The following is a 14,905-nucleotide window of genomic DNA, read 5'->3' as shown; positions in this document are numbered from 1 at the left end:
ACTTTTATAAAAAAAACTTCGCGAAAAGAAACATTCGTCTCGATTTTTAAATTATATCGTATGTGGATGCGCTCTATTTAGAACAGTTTTTTCAAAAAGTGTCTAACTTGCGATTAAATTGCAAATGATATTTTTTACGAATAATATTACATACTTGTTCTATATTACTTATATATTGAGTGAGAGTAAAATTCATACCAAAAATAATTTATATATATATTTTTTTTTCATCGGCAGTATTGTAATATTTTCGCGATACTGTCTTTGAAAACTGTACAAATCTTAAAAATGCAAAGAAATCGAGAATTAAACAAACATCAGGCGCAAGTTCCGATGATAGTAAAAGGTTTGCAATTATATTTCTGCGTGCGTGAGCTCGTTTCAAACCCGACGTCCAACCGATGTTACGCGTCTGTTGGTTTCATACAACCGCATCAGCTTGTGTGATTAACAGCTCTAAAATGCGACTGTAACCCGTTATTAGTAAACCATAACGTTACCATAAAATATCCCCCGGGGATCGGCGGGCGCGAGTCAACCCTTTGCAGTCTGCATACAACGACCCTCGCGCACTAGGGCGTTATCATGGCCAAATCTAGACAGGCCAACGACACGTGGTTAAATTATTAGGGTTCCGTATAATTGGCCGACGGCTTGCGGTTAGTTCAACACGGACCGCCACATAGTTTGGTTTGGCGAGGAATACCTTTATGTTTCAGGAAAGCTACCAGGTAATAGGTGGTAGAGGATGGTTCTGATCCAAGGATTTCGCTCGTGTCCTATGCGAAAGGGTGGGGATTAAAGTTATCAAAAGTCGCATCTGAGTTTGTCGAGGAAGGGTGCAGCTCTCGTGTTGATCGATAGGCGGTTACGCTCGGTAGCACTTCTATCGAAGAAACGACAAGGGTGGCGAACGAATATGCTGACAAAAAAAAAAAAAAAAAAAAAAAAAATCCAAACGCGATGGAAATGAGGAGAAAGTACATGATCGAGAGTACGCTTCGTCATCGTGATGATTTCGCAGATTAACGAGATAAAATCGAATATGATGAATCTTCATATATTTAATGTTAAATATATCTATTTCTCTCTCTCTCACGTCGTATATTAAATATATTATGATATTTACATTAAGAGGATAAAATTCCGTATAATTGGATACATTTTTCGATAAACGCGCCGTTAAAGTTATGAATGCGGTCCATTAAGCATATTCGCCATAGTCATCGAGATCGAAAATATAGTCATCGTAAATAAATTTGTTTAACAGTTAACGTGAAAAACCGTAAACGAGAACGCACGAAATACGTATAATTTCTTTTTTACGCGTACATATATGTATATGTGAATAAAATCTCTTTTCAACATTGGCAATTTCTTCGCTACGTTAATTAATTACCGAGTAAATTCTAGCGAAATAAACTCCCGTTGCTGATCTCGATGAGGCAGGAAAGGCGAAACTCCCGTTCGTAAACTTTGGAAGTTAAAACTTACAAAAGGTAGTTAGGCGCAAATCAATTTCGCTGTGTTTTAGATATCGAACTTCTGGATATAATTACAATTAGCTTAATTAATTATTACCTGCCGCAATCTACGATTGCGCAGAGTACTTCGTTCTCTCTAGAAACTTTGCCTACATACTTGAGTTAGAATCACTCTTCAAATAATACAATCCGCGCTATACAATGCTTATAATAGAAACGTAACACCCGTAATAATACATTAATTATACATGCATTTCCCGCGTCTTCATCAAACCGCGCACTAACTTTGCTCTTTCCTATCAATTTCATCCTGTATAGCAAAATAGATCTTTCTCCCCTTTTTTCGTGCAAGTTGCTGGTTTCTCACCCCTGTCGCACGTGCCAAACGCGTGTAAAAGAGCATAATCCGTTTTCCGTATAAAAGCTTCCGGAAAGAAAAGGTGAGAGAGAAAATTAACGAGAGAGACAGAGAGAGAGAGAGAGAGGAGAGAGAAAGAAAGACGCGCATCACGTCGGATCGGTCTCCGTTTATTAAGCGTTATTAAGCGGGCAACTGGCTCGACAGACGTGGCGGATCTTTATTTTATATACGCGCCGCGAATACAGCACCCGGATTATCCCAGGCGCAAAGCTGACTGACGTGAAATTCGAAAGAAAAGCCTTTAATCCACGAACAGCCTCCAACAGCGTACCAACTGCGAGCTTCGAGGTTTTCCGTTGCGCTTTGCGATTGGCGGCCAATCAACACCCGCCTTCGACGCGGCTTCGCTCTCCTTCCGACAGGCGCTTTATCGCTGAATCGACCGCGAAAAATATCTCGAGAGAAACCGCACGATAGAACGTCAGATCGACCTCGAGGGTGCGCTTTTTGAAGAATTTAGTAGGCGAGCTTTTCTCCCTCACGAAAATTTCTTTCGAAACATAATTGTAAAGTTATTCAATATCAACAAATATAAAGAGATGTAAGTAAAAAAAATGCATAATAAAAGTTTGATAAAAATAAATGATAAAATACTTGATAATTTAAACCGATTTTTATAAACGGCAAAAAATAAATAGAAAATTCATTATCAACTATAACAGTCTCTGTTTAAGGATTGTTTTATCAATTTCAATTTCATTTTTTTTTTTTTTTTTTTTTTTTTTTTTTTTTTTTTTTTTTTTTTTTAAGGAGAGATGTCAATCAATTTAGTAGAGAATTGATAATGTTAAAGTTATAAATATAATTGTGCAAGTAAAAAATTTAAAAAAGAATATTAAACTTTAAGTATAGATAGTGATATTTTATCCTTAATTTATGCCAATTTTATTCAGCTAAATTTATAATTTGAAGATTAATATTAAAAAGATGTTTAATAATAAAGTTCAAAAATTTGTAATAAATAATGATTCCTTTTTTAAGAAAAAAATCGATTGTTCAAAGAATCTAAAAATGAAATGTGATTTGCTAGATCTGTGGCTTGACTTGATTTAATGTAACTTATTCCATAATACGGTAATGCTTCATCCTTTCTATAATGTAATAACAAGAACAAAAAAAAATATATATATATATAAGATTTTCGTCAATAATCTTCTGACTGGAAACATTTTAAACACGCTCGCGTATAATGTGCAATTAAAATTATCGTATAAATCATATAAATTTGTATTTAATCACGAAAACGGATGGAACAAGACTTTATGAGAATTCGATATCGGATATTCTTCCCAATGAAGAAAGGAGAATCACAGGGATGGCTATCGCATCTACGCTATGAGGATAATCTTCATGATTAAATTTTCCATACTATGGGATACACGGTTTAAAATGAAACCGATATGCGTATATTTGGATTGCGAACATATGGGTGTAAGAAGCAGCCTCTTGCGCGCATAATTATAAACATGTGCGCAAATTCGCTTGGTTATCATCAGGTTTATCAAAGCACAACCGACAAACTATCGTGCTCATGTTCACGAGAACGCAACGTAACTCTCTCGCTATTCGTGATAAATACTTTGTCATTACCTCGTTCATATTGAACGCATCGATCATCATAGCTCGAGCGAAATAAATGCGCCGGGCTATGTCCCATAAAACTTTATGCTGCAACGATTTTCTCATCCCCCGCGCCCTTTTAAAAAGAGTAAAAAGAACAAAATAAATAACGATCTAAATAACAAAGTTCTCGATTAATGCGCGCAACGGCCGGCATGTCCCCACGCTGTGTAGTTAAAGCAATTTGTCGAGTTAAAATACTGAGAAGGAAAAAATGCAACGGTTAATCGCATTAAGAGAAAATATTTTCATTACTCGATGAAATACTGAACTACGATAGCGATAGATATTGGCATCGACGGCGCTGTGAACAATCGCATTCTTCCTTTCGAGATATCTATGGAATTGTCGGCATGCGCTCGGCGGTTTTCACTATCTAATTCTACGCTCAACGTTTCGAATGCTTTTCTCTCGGTGAAGAAATGAAAAAAAGCAGCTGCATTCCTCCAAAAAAGATCGATCATTCGACTACTTTCATTATTTAGAGAGTATCACGCGAGGTATCGATGCGAATGTAATTGCATGGATAAAAGGTCAAAAGCTTTGTCAGAGTCCCGTTTTAACCGCCCTATTTTATCGCGCGAAGAAGCGAGAATCAAACAGATCTCGACTCGTCTATCGACAATCTCACAGAAATTTTTGTACGAGATCTAACTATGTTAAAAACTACTTTCATCTACAATAGATATCTCTCACCAAAAACAAAAGATGACGCTCTTTTTCTCTACGCGAAGGGTTTGGCTTTAAAGAAAAATTGTACTATAATCATATCCCTTAAAGTTTCACTTTTTCTTTTTTCTCGCAGTTCTCTATCTCTCGAGAGATCTTAACGGGTAGATAATCTCCAAATGTGCGATATATCGTTTCGTGGAAAAAAAAAAAAAAAAAAGTACGTCGATGAAATTGGACGACGTTCTTACTCGCGACGATAAAAACGAGACGAGGCGGCTCCGCTGGGTTTTAAGACGGCACGATGCATCGTTACGTTTTATATGCAATCGTAAATAGTTGAATCTTGTAACGACAAGTATTGTACGCGTTTCGTAGGTATCTCGGTTTAAAATTTAATGAAAACCGTTACATATAGTTAAGCGCCCTCGTAAGTTTCAGAAAATGGCTCTTTAAATCTTATCCGGATTCGAGTGTACGATTATCGGGAACTGGGAAGGGTACACGGAATGGGTTGGAATTGGAGAAAACGTCGTTAATCGTAGAACAAAGCTGCCATTGTCGCGCTAATCAGCAATGGCCACCTTGATCGAAAATAAATTCCACGAAAAAGAGTGCGCGTCGCGGGCTGGCGCATTTCAGCTTGGCACGAACGCCACTTTTCTTTATTGCACTTTCATACGTGTACTGGATACGTCTCAGGTCGTGCCTTGAAATTCAGCGACTAGGGGAGAACTTTATATATACATATATATATATATATATATATATATATATCCATCTAGAATACATATGTAGCTGTAAATATAAATAAGTACGAACATGCGCGCACATACGAATTTCAGTGACGATCAACGCTTAGAGATTTATAACTAATCAAACACCGTCCGATTTAATGGCAGATTTTTGAATTAAAGTCCATTATATCCCCATCGCACAATATCAGAAATTATTACTTCTCTTTCAAATCAATATATTATTATTATAAAATATAAATGTATGAACTTATATTAACTTATAGTAAATAAAATATTTTTTGTATCATAAGACTTAATAAAGCTAATCCAATGAATATATATTTTTTTTTTATTAGAGAAAATTTAACATTTCAGATTTTTATGCGATAAAAACAAGAAAGTGCGATCTTTATCGCGATACAATCATTTTCTCGTATACTATTCTAATTCTATAATGGTCGAAGCCAATCGGGAATACTGTTACTTTCTAAAAGAGCGTTACGAGAACTGGACTTTCGGACAATCGAATCAATTGATCGCGGGCTTTCCGTGGAAATGAAATCAGCCCTACTTTTACGTGTCCGAGGATCCCTCTCTACGTTCCATTACGCCCAAATGCTGGCAACAATTTTACGTAGCGAATTAAGGCCGTGCCAAACTAAATTCCATGTCGACGCAAGTAACCGGGTTTCGGAAATTTCCCGTGAGGAAAAGCGAAATGTGGCTCGACGACTCGAATAATCCCATCCGTAGTTGTTTTGTCGCGAATGGAAACTACCGGAGTTGTCGGCGTCGCGATTGTAGTCCTTATCATCACTGGTAACAGGTCGTACTTTCGCGTGCCGATGATTGCACGGTTCCTGGTCGTCCTACCGTGAGCACTGACGCGATATTAATATTATTATACGAACTGCGATAATTTAATATAAGCATTATATGCCATTCGCTGTTGACATCCGTTGTCCATTTATCGATCATTAGTAGTTACAATTTGGTAAGCATAATCGTTCAACAGTTCGTTAAGGAAAATCCATCCTTTTATCATTTACCGATACTTTGAAGAATTGAATTTGTTTCGAAAAAAATGAATCTTTTCAATAGATCCATTTTCCTTATAATTTTTAATGGGTATTTTCTCTTAAAAAAAGTTAAATTGTCCGTCTATTACTTCAATATAATTTCAAATTTCCGATAGTAGAAAATAATATGTATAATGTTCCAGTAATGAATAACCGAGTATATTACATATGCTATATAAAATCATCATTTATCTATTTCGTTGAATTCTTTCTTTTATTCCTCGATCGGTAACGTTTTAAAACGATAGTAGATGACTATCTAGATAATATGCGACCAGGAAATATGGACGAAGAGAATCAACGGACGAAGAAGGATGATAAATCGATAATCGAGGCGTCTCGCTAGCATACTCGGGAAAAAAAAAGTTTGCTTTTCACGTCATTTTTTATCTTCATGAGCATCATTTTTACACAGATTAAAATCGAGGATGAGAATTATATTCCGCAATCTACGCTCTGCTAAAATTTAAACTGTGAGATTATTATAGGTTTTCATACATTTTATATTCTTCGCCGGTATATTACACAGATAAAAAAAAAATATGTTAATGACACAACGTAAATTTTCCAAATCACACTATAAATTGTACAATTTTTGTTCAAATATTTCCTTATAAGGGGCCAAAATTTAAGTTAATATTATTTAAGAGAAAACAAAACGCAAATCGCAAATAAAAACTCGATAGAATACAGCAATAGTTACGATTCTAGTGCATAATTTATCATGCATCGAGTATATTCGAAACGTTAGCGAGCGAAACTCTACGTAAATTAGATTGTACTTTTACACGAGGGAATACGATCGAGTACGCGTGTCTCGCATTCGCTTGCACATCCGCGAGAAATTCCTGCATAAAAACGTATCCATTCTAGCCATTATACAAATACCAATAGAATCTATCGAATTTGCGGAACACCCGTAATGTTTCGTCAATATTTGCAATATTGACCGGTCCATTCGCTCATGGCTCCGTTGAAATATCAGCAACTGATGAACCGCTAACTACGGCAATATAACGAAACTTTATCTCGCAATGAAACACCGCATCGAGAATAATAATATTTTGTGCCGCGTAATTTCATACATTCAATCAAATTGAATTAAAATTGTGTGCGTGTTGACTTACTCTACTCGAAAAACTTTTCCTAACTAGACAGCGGTAAATAAAATATCGACGCTAAAAGTAAGACTCTGATTCAGCTTTACGTTCAAGTAGAGAGACTTGGGCGCTCTACAAATTTCAAATTAACGTTTGAAGTTAGCTCTCGTGTTTAAAGAATGAAGCACCGATCGAATCTGGTGAAAAATATTTTTCGTATCGAGTGTAGTGTGCGCGAGAAACGTATAAATAAAAAAAAAAAAAAAAGATTTAAAAAAAAGTTGGCAATAAGATAGATAAGAACGTCGTCACTTTTTTTCTCCTACCATAATAACTATTTAAATTTTTCTCTAACTCTATTTACTAGTACGTTGTACCATAAAAATAAAAAATGCTTCACTATACCGTAAAAATTCCGTAAAAGAATTGAGTTAATTACATTTCGAGAAATTTTATCAAATTTAATTATGTATCTTTTAGTTGGATTCTCTTGCCTACGGATATCCAATTTTTTTCCAAAAACATAATATGAGATTCGGGTATTTCGATATTACCCGCAGGCGATAAAATGGTCTCTATTTTCGCGTAATATAATCCTGCGTGTGCCCCTCCCCCCATATTACTATATATACTGCATTTATATAAACGATTCATGCCATGTATACATAGATACATACATACATATATAAACAATAAATTAATCATTAGCACACTTAATAAATAATTATTACTTCTGCCGAGACCAATTTCGTGGACCGTGTGTGCTTTAACATGCAAAGTCGATTAATCCGCTCTAAAAATTTACGCGGACAAAACTGCGGAAATATGATTCCGCATTTTTAGCAATTAAATTGTCTCTCACTCTCTGTCCTACACTAGTTCCATCAGCCCGGATTTACGTGTAAACAATATTAAACGAACAACTTTTGCGAAAACTTTGAAGTGGACACGTCGTGCGAATGACGGTCTGTTTTGCTATATCTTTACCGTCACGGCGCTTCTTGATGTGTAGCTTAGCTTTAACACGGCAAATCCTACGATCGCCTGTAGCGGAGTTTAAGCTAGGCTTAAGTCTTAAGTGACAGTAATGAAACCACGTGTCGGTCGGTTTTGCCGAAATGGCATTTTCTTTCTTTCTCACGTGTAATACTCGTTTATATTCGGACGAACAGTTTCCAATTGTCATACTAAATGAGAATAACATATAATACAACAATGGAAATTATTTATATAATATTAAAATACGATGGAAATCCCACTAAGCGGTAATTTTGTTAGCCCTTTGATAATACAGGGATTAAACGCATTATTAAGTAAGATGTTGCAATTGAAATTTGTACAATATTTGTAATTCGCCTAACGTATGCATGTTAATACAAGTGGACGATTATTGCATGGAAGTTTATTTCCGCGCAACACTTCAATCGATAGTAAAATAATCGGACAGAGTAAAGCGGCATCAACGGCGCTTGAAAAACGGGGCAACTTTGGCAAATGTTTTTTTCTTCGCTACGCTATACTATGGCCGCGCTGTCTGTCGTCCTTTAATTAATTAGCACGGAAGCAGCAGGAAAAGACAGCTGCCAAGCGATACACGGCCAACTAACTGATGGGTGGAATGGAGAGAATAGAAGGTAGACGAGGAGAGAAACACGCGCGCGAATAGATAAGAAGATAAGGACATTGCTACCGAAACGGACTGGACATCGACGTACAGCTGATATGCATACAGTTTCGCATGTCCCCAAAGCATCCAATGACGAAAAATTAGCGAATGTTTATAATGTGGATATTAAATACTGCCATTATCGCTATCATCTCTACGTAAAACTATTATTCTATGCATCTCCGCATGCGTGTTGCCCGCGTGTTTATTTAGCTACACCGTGTGTCTGACATTACATAATTAAATGCATACAGCCTCAGGCTTAAGTACGTACGCGCTGCGTTTTGCTGTATTAATCAATGGAGGAGCCCCCCCCCCTCTCTCTCTCTCTCTTTCTCTCGCCAAGACGGATATGCATCGACATCAAAAATAGTTTTTGGATGGGTTGCTTTAAGATCAAACGCGCTTTCTCGAATTTACTTCCACTTCGGTTGCTTTCAATCCTACCGGCTATGAAAACCGAGATGTTTTATTGTATAACGCCATCTACCCGCCACGAAAATGCGCTCCATACCTTAGACAAAGCGTGCGAGAATTAATTATACAAAAGGGAAGAACGAGGCATATTGAAATGATTCTAAATTCTTAGAAAATGTGCAATAACATATTCTTTGACGTTAGTGAACAGCTAAAAGATTGATAATAAAAGTAATGTCAAATATGTATAAAAAAATTGTTGTAAATTTAATTTTGCTCATATATCCCTTTCTATACGTACAAATTTGTTTGCTCCATCATTTAATCAATCAATTATGAAAATGTCTTATAATGCATATTAAATAAATCTTTTAAAAGAACGTGAAATAAAATACATATCAAATATAATATAAAATCTAGATGCGATTATATTTTCAAATTATCTCAAATTACGAATGGACAGATGGTTTAGAAGAAAGAGGGAACGAGGGAATTTCGAATCAGCGAGAAGATAGGATGAGAAATGTACGCCATGCGATCCGAGAGAAAACTCGGCACCGGCTTCGATCTGCGCAAGCATGTTGCATGGATGGTCGGGTCTAATGAACGAATGGGATCTCCGCGTAAAAGAAAACAGAAATAAATAAAAAAGTTCGTCGCTTTTGCGGTCAGTTACTTGCCGCCCACCACGATTTCCTCTCGCCCGGTTTAGTTCATCCAGCAATGCGGTTGAAATCTAATAATAGAGTAAGCTTACCTTACTTAAAATTAATTTTTTTTTTCATTAGTTATGTCATCAAAACGAATTTAAAAATATAAAAAAAAATCGTGTTATAAAAAATTGTCGCGTCCTAATATCTTCATTATATATAGTTTAATATTTTATTCGAATCCTATATATATATATATATATAAAAAAAGAAAAAAATAACAGCTACAGAAATTTCTCTTTTTCAGATACTTAACAATAACGGTGTGGCGTATAAGAATACAAGAACATCACTAACGATGAACCATGAGAAAAAGATACAGTGAAAATGCTTATTTAGTTCAAAATTAATCAAAAAATATCCGGATAACCTGATAAATTATTGAGAAAACAAGAAGGACAGAAGCAAAGGTAATGAACTAATTTAATTCGCGGTATAAAAAGCAACAATGTTTCAATATAAAAGATGTGTGTGTGTACGCATGTCATATATTTCGATAATGAATGTTTATGATGCTTATTTCTTCTTTCATATACTGCTGTGAATGGGGTTACCGAGTCGCATGATCGATTATCGGCTGTTGGTTTACTACCCTCCTGAGATCTCTCACCCTTTTGACACAATATACGCGGGGACTACCAGATGCTCCCTCGTACGATCGGGAATTCATGATTCATGGTCAATTTAAAAGGATAAGAGGATGTTATAGTACAAATCCACAATTCGAAATAATTTGAAAATTCTTCATAAATTTCAAGTTCTCGCTTGTTTTATCTTTTCTTCCTCAAAGATTAAAAAAATTATCCGTAAGTATAAAAATTAATCAAAGATATTATAATTTAAAAAGAAATTATAATTCATAATTTTTTAAAACATTACACACACACACACACACAATTCATAATCTTTCTGTTAAAAACTTTCTGTATTGTTAAATTATAATGCGAGTTATATGAAGAGCTGCTGCAAGTTAACGCGCGTGAATTAAAAAAGCAGAGGGAAAAAGAACGGTATTGGCACTTCTTGGCGCTATCGGCGATGTGAAAAGGAACGAACGTGGCGTATCTGCATAAAAACAGGTTGAAGTCAAACGTAAATCCAATTACGGGATAATCGCATTGCCTCGAGATTCGCACTCGGGCATTCGGGCGAACTATCGAGTGATTAAAAATAATACCCGACAACGCGCGCAGTCGGAAATTCACTCACATATACACGAATGTAAATCCATCCACAGACCACTCCATTTCATGTGAATCTCGTAATCTTTTTCTTTCTTTTGCTTCTATCGCTGTGTTATACCATATTATTCTGATCTATCGCAAATAGCTATGCAAAAATGTATGCTCGAAACGCGTATAATTAATCATAAAATAAAATAAAAATAAATTTTTCTAGACTTACACATTTTTTTCACGCACGTTTGCCTATATGTGAATTTTTTTACTGATACATCTAATGAAATAGCAGGCTCTTTATTGCGTAATGATACACAGTAAAAAAAGTAGAGCTAATTATATTAATTTATTAATAAGCCTAAAAGTGTGCATATGGGTCATATTTTTTTTTTCCAAAAATTGCAAAAATATCTATCTGCCATATAGCTATATGTAAGTTATCAATATATAAAACTTTTAACTCTTCTTACCTTTAGATTACTACTCTATTTTATGAATTATTATGGAATAATAAATTTATTGTCGATAAGATGTGTGGGGAGATTTTCTATTATAGTAATAGTGAATAAATGTTCCGATTGTAGAAAACTATTGACTGACATTTCAACAAATAGAAACCGGATGCCGATAACAACCGGAAAGGATTATTATCGACTATATAGTAGTCGGTAACAGAGAGATTGTACGATACGTACAGAAATTTCAGTCAGAAGTAAATTTGCGACACCCGATATAAGCGCACTGCTGTCGTCGGTACAAGACTTACCTTCGTTCGTAAGTTACCAGAAAGGGTGTTAGTTGCAATACATGTCGGTAAAATCGTATTACAGTTTCCTGCTATTCTCTGATAAAGCTTTAAAGCACGTATCTTTTAATATTTCTACTTGCAAGAAAGTGTATGGTATAAAAATGCATATTAAATATTAAGCAAAATTTAGTTGTTTTCAATAATATCTGAGCCGAAATTTAAATAGCAAAATAATTGTATAATAGAATGTAGAAAGATTAATATAATTTTGCCTATTCTGTAATTATTCACAAAAGACATTTGTATACATATATTTCTTTTCCCGAATATAAGTTATACAATAATATATTTTTTTCAATTCCGTAGCTTCATATAAAAGCATTTCAATAAAAAAATAAAAGAGATTAAAGTATTTTATAGAAAATTTAATTATGTTTGTTTTTGCATTTTCCGTATTATGAAAAATAATAACTTCTCATCGAGACATGTTTATTAAATCATTCTTCTTCATTATACTACAATATGTACATTTTTGTACATGTAGATTAATATGTTTGTTGATCAAATCTGATTTAAAATCAGTATACATCGCAAACTTTATTGCATAATTTCGATATCCTACGGTAATAGGATAATAAAAATTTTTCTCGGGTACTAACAAACGAATCGTACTGCTCAAGAATCGGAAATTATATTATAAAAATATACTGTGACATAAATAAAATTGGAATAAATTACTATGATGGATAGATAATAAAATAGCATACTTTACTATAAATAGTGTAGCAATATATTAAGAAGCCTTATAATAGAAATATAATAAATACTGAATTTCTTCTTTTGTTAAATATAACAATAATTAAAAATAAAAATAAAATGATTTGTTATATGCAAAACTATACATAAAAAGATTCTTATCTTCGTGCAAACTTATATCGATGCATTTTATATAATTTTATTTTTATACAAATGTAATTTTTTAACTGCTGGTGTATATATATAAATTTCATATTATTTGGAAATTTATAAAAAAAAAGTTTATAATGAAAGATTCTCTATAACAATGGTTGAAATATGTGTTAGAAATATAAAACTGAATAAATGCTTATATAAGCATTACAAGAAGCAAAGAAATTAAATAAAGTAACAGAATAATTACTGATTAATGTTTGTATATATATATATATATGCAAATTAATAATATACACAACAAAGAAAAAATTCAGCTACGGAATGACTTCATATAAATGCTATAACTAATACTTTTTCTTTCTCTTTGTGATAAGAATTTTAACATCTCTAGTTAATTAAAAACATGATTTTTTTTTAAATTACATTTAATTATAAAAATGTAAAATAATTAAATAACAGTGCTTCCTCAGTGTGTTTAAAATATAATAATAATAATATCAAACAAATTGATGTGTGCATTATTGTATATATATAATGCTTATAATATTTATTTATATACTATATTCATTTTGTTATAGATATAATGTACATGTGTATGTGTATGCGTGTGTGTGTGTGATGAATATTAAATTCTGAAAATATATCTCTATTGCGCAACACAAGAATACAATAATTTATAATTTAAAAAGAACAAGATAATATAGAGATGTCAAAATTTATTTTCTATTGCGTATATGTTTGGTCATTCTGTGATTAGCAAGAAATATAATGCAAAATAGAAATAAACAACATAATAAATAAACATACGTGTATTGGTCGTTACTGCTCGGATACTTCAAACATCCCTCCGCGGGATGCCTCTGTCGGTACGCACCTGTATGTCGCTTTTCAGATTCTCGGAATGTGGTTAGGTCCGCCCTGAAAGCAAATATTACAGAGATATATATTAATTTCAGCGGAAAAATCAATACGTTCCTCCGAAATTCGAGGAACGCTGCGGGTCGTTATTATATTTAGCCATATTGCCGTATTCAAAAAGTACCGGCGATCGTGCTTATGTCAGATTATAGCGTGACAGTCGTGTTGACAGCTCGCGACGCGATTTTCTCCGAAAACGAAAACGACGACGACGATGACGCGCACGCGAAGAAACCTACGTCTCGGCGCGATAACGATAAAATAAGAATAACGCTTCAACGAGTTGGAGCGACGTTCGATCTCGCGCCCACGACATTCGACATATTCGGCATTCTGGCCAACTGTCACAATACTCGAAACGTTCGCAGACGAGCGGGTTACTATGGCGACGCTCGTTTATCTACCGGCGCGTCAATGACCGCACACGCGGACGTCGTCGACGTAGAATCGGTAAACAATCCCTATTGTTTACTAGCGTTGCGTCGTCGTGCTTGGAGACGCTCACGCGACATTCGACAATGACAGCGAAACCGCGAGATGGAATTTTCCTAGAACAACGACTCGAGTAACTCGACCCAGCAAAGAGCCACGAATATCGAAAAATGGAAAGAGTGGAAAACTAACTTCGCTAAGTACAGAGAGGTTATATGCGCACACTGACAAGACTCGGGGACACATGCGACGCACTTCGCTTCGTTGCCCGAATGCGCTCGGGCGATTGCCACTTGCTATTTCGAATCACACGCTGACAAGTAGAATCAATTCTCACGACCAATGTCCGAGGATTGCTAAACAAATCGATTGACTAAACAGCGCGAAACGACGGAGCAAGTCGCTGACAATGAGAGTTACTGTGCGCAAAGAATGATTGGAAACACTCACCGCGTTTACGGCGATCTTTCCGACACCTCACCGCGCCACCGTTACATCATAATACACATACGCACGCGCACTACCTATTTTCTAGGCACTGATATTAAAAAACTCGTGTAAAATGTATAAAAAAAGGCAATAGTTAGAAAGCTGCCAAGAGAATTGCCATAGCGATGCCAATACTAGGCGGCCATATTGTGCTACGCCGCATCTTGCGCTATCTGGTGGAGAGTTGGGAAACCTTCGATGAAAAAGGCAGACTAATTCGATCTCTTGTACCGACACGAACTAACGCACGCTCTAACCCAATAATTTAATTTTTCCTCTATTTTGATGTTTCAAGTTTATTACTTGATTCTCTAACAGAAAATCT

At 35.0% G+C, this 14,905-nt stretch overlaps 1 protein-coding gene across 5 annotated transcripts in view; it reads right to left on the bottom strand.

Moving 5' to 3' along the window:
- The window catches only part of Lar (tyrosine-protein phosphatase Lar), a 374,983-nt gene that overhangs the window by 248,875 nt on the left and 111,203 nt on the right, over positions 1-14,905 (bottom strand). For all 5 annotated transcript variants that reach the window (XM_070304372.1, XM_070304376.1, XM_070304377.1 and 2 more), the window contains exon 3: positions 13,549-13,659. The gene's annotated coding sequence lies outside the window, so the exon portion shown is untranslated. The remainder of the gene's footprint in view (positions 1-13,548; positions 13,660-14,905) is intronic.

Source organism: Polyergus mexicanus, unplaced genomic scaffold, assembly GCF_030449975.1.
Source record: "Polyergus mexicanus isolate NDT 795.1 unplaced genomic scaffold, iyPolMexi1.0 SCAF_11, whole genome shotgun sequence".
Classification (NCBI taxonomy): Eukaryota; Metazoa; Arthropoda; class Insecta; order Hymenoptera; family Formicidae; genus Polyergus; species Polyergus mexicanus.
Note: the sequence above shows the minus strand (reverse complement) of the source record. Positions and strands in the feature narration are given on the sequence as shown.